Source organism: Tympanuchus pallidicinctus, unplaced genomic scaffold (genome assembly GCF_026119805.1).
Source record: "Tympanuchus pallidicinctus isolate F22 unplaced genomic scaffold, pur_lepc_1.0 scaffold5, whole genome shotgun sequence".
Taxonomy (NCBI): Eukaryota; Metazoa; Chordata; class Aves; order Galliformes; family Phasianidae; genus Tympanuchus; species Tympanuchus pallidicinctus.
Genome location: NW_026294769.1, coordinates 64,663,379 through 64,667,711, shown reverse-complemented (window position 1 = coordinate 64,667,711; position 4,333 = coordinate 64,663,379).

Here is a 4,333-nt window from a genome sequence, read left to right as displayed (position 1 = left end):
ACCCATTTCAGAGCCACAGCTGTGATGTGCCATCTCTTCTGTCCAGAAGAGATGAAGGGCATGTGTGATGTCCTCTGGGTAATTATAGGAGATCACTAGTTATTCTAGGAAGTCAGCCATGATCCACACTACAAAGCTAGCCCAAACCAACCTCACTGATGACTTGCTTTTTGCAGGTGCACAGAGTGCATCACCCTAGGAGCTCAGTGCCTTCAGGTGCTCTTTGCTGCTGCAGTGGCTGTGGTGCAGCCCCAGCAGCCAAACATCACAGGCTTTGGTGCATTGCTGTCCCACAGAGAAATCTGCTTCATGCAGGACCATCACCCAGGCACTGTGCAAACACTGCTGGCCATTTGCCACCTCAGTGCTCTGCTTCTGCTCTTCTCCCTTGTGGAACTAAATGTCAGAGAACTAACAGTTCCTGGCTACAAACTCCTGGGCTGGACACAGTGGGCAGGAGGTGGAGACACCCTTTGACACGGAGAACATATACTTTCTATGTAATCAAATGTCCATAACTGCCATCAACTAAACAGTGCCTGACTTACTACAAGCAAAAAAGAATTCCTGGATATCCTTCTAATTCCTCCTGCAAGGCACGTGCCCTTGGAGCTGTACCTCACTGCAGCCAGCGTGCTGACACTGTTCTGCTGCTGGCTGGCTGCAGGCAGCACACTGCTCCTTGTCCTGCTGCACAGGTAACTGCCAGTTCTGCCATGGCCTTCTGCTCTGTGTTATCTGTCCTAGCCACATCACCCTGTGTTTCAGAGTATGCTTCTTTCAACAGATGTAAGTCAAGGGCTTTGTATTTTTTTGTTCCAGAATATTGCTTACTTTGGAGTTTTCACAGCTGCATGCAGGTGTTTGCCCAGGACGCCATGCTGTTCACCACTCTCTGTGCTCCCATCAAGCACAGAAGTGTGAGATGGTGAACAGTGCCCCAGTTTAGGCCACAGCTGGTGAGAACAAAGCTGTCCTTGGGGCCAGTTCCTTAGCCTGAGTCTTAGAATCATAGAATCATTATGGTTAGAAAAGACTACTAAGATCACCTAGTCCAACCATCAGCCCATCACCACCGTGCCCACTGAACCACGTGCTTCAGTGCCACATCCACATGGTTCTTGAACACCTCCAGGGACGGTGACTCCACTTCCTTGGTAAGCCTGTGCCACTGCCTCTCCACTCTATCCAAGAAGAAATATTTCCTAATGTCCAACCTAGGGATTCACACAAACAGCCCTATCACCCCAAAAACCACCACCAAGCCTCCATTCAGAGAGAGGAAATCTTCAACCCAAAAGTGACAAAGGAAACATTTGGCACGTATATCCTGCTGGGGGCCAATTCCCTCAGCCTTTCAGCACCTTCAGTTAGGCAGTCTCCTACCACTAGGCTTTGTGACCTCAGAGGATGCACCCAGTGACTGCCCAGGGAAAATCAGCTCTGATCCGGCACTGCCGGGGCTGCCAGCTGCCTACCTGATGAGTACACACAGTGCAACGCTCACGGGACAGGCAGGCAGGAACTGCAGAAACTTCATTGCAGCTGTGACCTCGCTCGCCCTTTGATGGGCCTTCATCACGTGGTTTACTCTTTTTTCTTTGTGGAGTGAGGTGTGGTAAGACTCGCCTGCCTGGAACGAGGATTACTTCCCACCGAGTAATGCTTTAAAGATGAGAAGTGCATGTGCTGACAGGCAACATGGGTGTTACTGCTGCACCTGCATGCTGCCCACCTAGGCAGGATTCCTCACCTTTCCCATCGATTGGTGGAAGAAGCCTCAGCCTGTGATGTGGGCAGGATCGATAACACATGCTCTCACCTGTAAGCCACGAGACTCTCATTCTTCCTAGCCCAGCACTTCACATCGCTGCCCAGTGTTTGCTCTGAAGGAGAATTCCTGGCTTTCCTTCACCACACGGTAACCACACCAACAATTCACCCTGAGCCCCCTCACCTGTATGAACCCGAGTGAGTCACAACCAACAGGGAGACACCTGCTGCACTTCCGTGAAACACTGCTGCTGGGTTCTGTCACGCGCTGCCATGACGCAACATCCTTCACCCTCAGAGCTGATGTCTTGCTGTTAGCTTGGCCCTGTGGTGTTTACAGGCATTGACAGACAGTGTATGCACAGGGCCGAGTCAAGGTGCCACCCCAGGGAGCCCCACACCAGCTGCCCCCAGGCTGTGCAGCCATATGTTGTTGATATAAAGTATAATAAGCAAAAACTGGGAGGGACTTCAAGGCTGGGGGGACATGGTCTCTAGGAGGAGGTATAAGAGACTACTTTGGTGCTTTTGGAGAAGCTGCTTTTGGAGAGCCTCTCCTACGAGGACAGGCTGAGGGACCCAGGGCTGTTTGGCCTGGAGAAAAGAAGACTCAGAGAGATCTCATAAATGTGCATGAATACCTGGAGGGAGAGTGCTCACAGTACAGAGCCAGGCCCTTAGCAGTGGTGCTCTGTGCCCAGACAGGAAGTACTGGGCACAAACTGGAACACAGGAGGCTCCAAAGATGGAGCAGGTGATGGAGTACTGGCACAGGTTACCCAGAGGCTGTGGGCTTTCCTCCCTGGAGAGCTCCAAAAGCTGCCTGGATGTGACCATGGCCCCTTGCTCTGGATGGCACTGCTTGAGCAAATGGTGGGTCAGATGGGCCCTGAGGTCCCTGCCAACCTCAGCCATGTTGTGATTCTGCATGATTCTGTAATGTCTGTGTAAGGTGCACACGGACACGTACCGTCTGCATGCAGATGTGTTTCTGCAGAGCCAATAACCCCAGCAGCTATGAACACACCGAAAAGGCCCCTGCAAGAGATGCTGCACTGCAGCCACGGGGAGGATGCTAACCTCTGCACACCAACATCCTGCAGAGGACCAAAGGCAGAGTTGCAGCACATGAGTTACCTGTTACACGTTATTGCCCTCACACCACAATGGTTTTTAAATGAGATGGCACAAAGCAGTCCATGTGTCTGTCTTCCCTAGCGTCCGTTGCTCTCCACATCCCTTCCTGCAGAGTGAACCCAACCTTCAGTGCTCCCTGAAAAGGATGGTGCTGTCAGTAGCATGGATCTGCCTGCCTGAACTCACCTATCCGGGTGCAGTGGACAGGATGAGGGCACTGACACCGAGCTGCTGCATGGATCACCTCCCACTGGATCAACCCCTGCAGATGGATGGCAGCGTCACCTGTAGTGCACTAACGCAACCGCCTTGCTTCTTGGAGGCAGAGGTTGCTTAATCACAGGACGCTCACCCAAAATAATTTTGCAGCTCTCAGCTGCTTAACGATATCCCCCCCTACATAAAAAAAATAGCCAGCACTGTAAGGTAGCACTTTTATCTCCCACAAGGGAGGGCACAGGCAGGGTGGGAAGCAGGGAGGGGTGCTCAGTCCTCTCTTTTTAATTTCAGTTTTTGCCCACTCTCAGTTCACCCCTTGGTTGCAAAGCCATTTCCATTGTCACACCATAAGGAAATCTGTGTGTGCAGATGGGTATGCCACCACACAGGGCACATGCACTGTAATATGTGAGCAGAGCATCCCACATGACAGAATGAGCTGTACTGTCTAAGAATGCACTACCAACCTGGGCCTGCATGCGAGGCTGCATCTTTTAAAGCCCAGTGCAGAATACACTGGTTATCAAGCACTCAAGCGTGCACCCAGTGAGCAACATCTATATATCTGTATGTACTTTCATACACAATATTTGTGTTTCATGTGTATTCACCTATATAGCATTATAGACACCGCTTTATATATGGAACATAAAGCACGTACAGAGCATATACGCATAAACACACATACATAAGACATTGTACACAAATGCAAAATATATCAGAAACATTTCAAAACATTTTCTACATCTCTTGGTATAACTCCATCTGTGTAGAACTATACATAATATTCTATGTATACAATCTGCCTGCTTATACATTTTTGTGTTTATCCTGAGTTTCTGGAAGAATATACCTTGCTGATGTATGAACAGTGAAAACGTTTGTAGTTGAGATACATAAGCATGCATACACGTGTAAACATTTATATTCTTTGGTAACAAAGCAAGGAGATGAGCTGGCTATGGAACACACGCGCATAGCATTGCTTTTAAACACAGTTCCATTCTCTATTTTACAGATCTGTTGCTCCGCACAGCGTGCAAGCCGCAAAGCTCCCAGCCGCACACGCTCACCCCCCACCGTCGCTGTTTACCCTGCAGGGCCCCGGCTGCCGCCCCGCCCCCCGAGGGCCGTCCCCGCGCTCCGGGGGCGGTGCCGATAAACACCGCCACGTGCGGCGGCGGCGGGGCCGGGCCAGCATCGC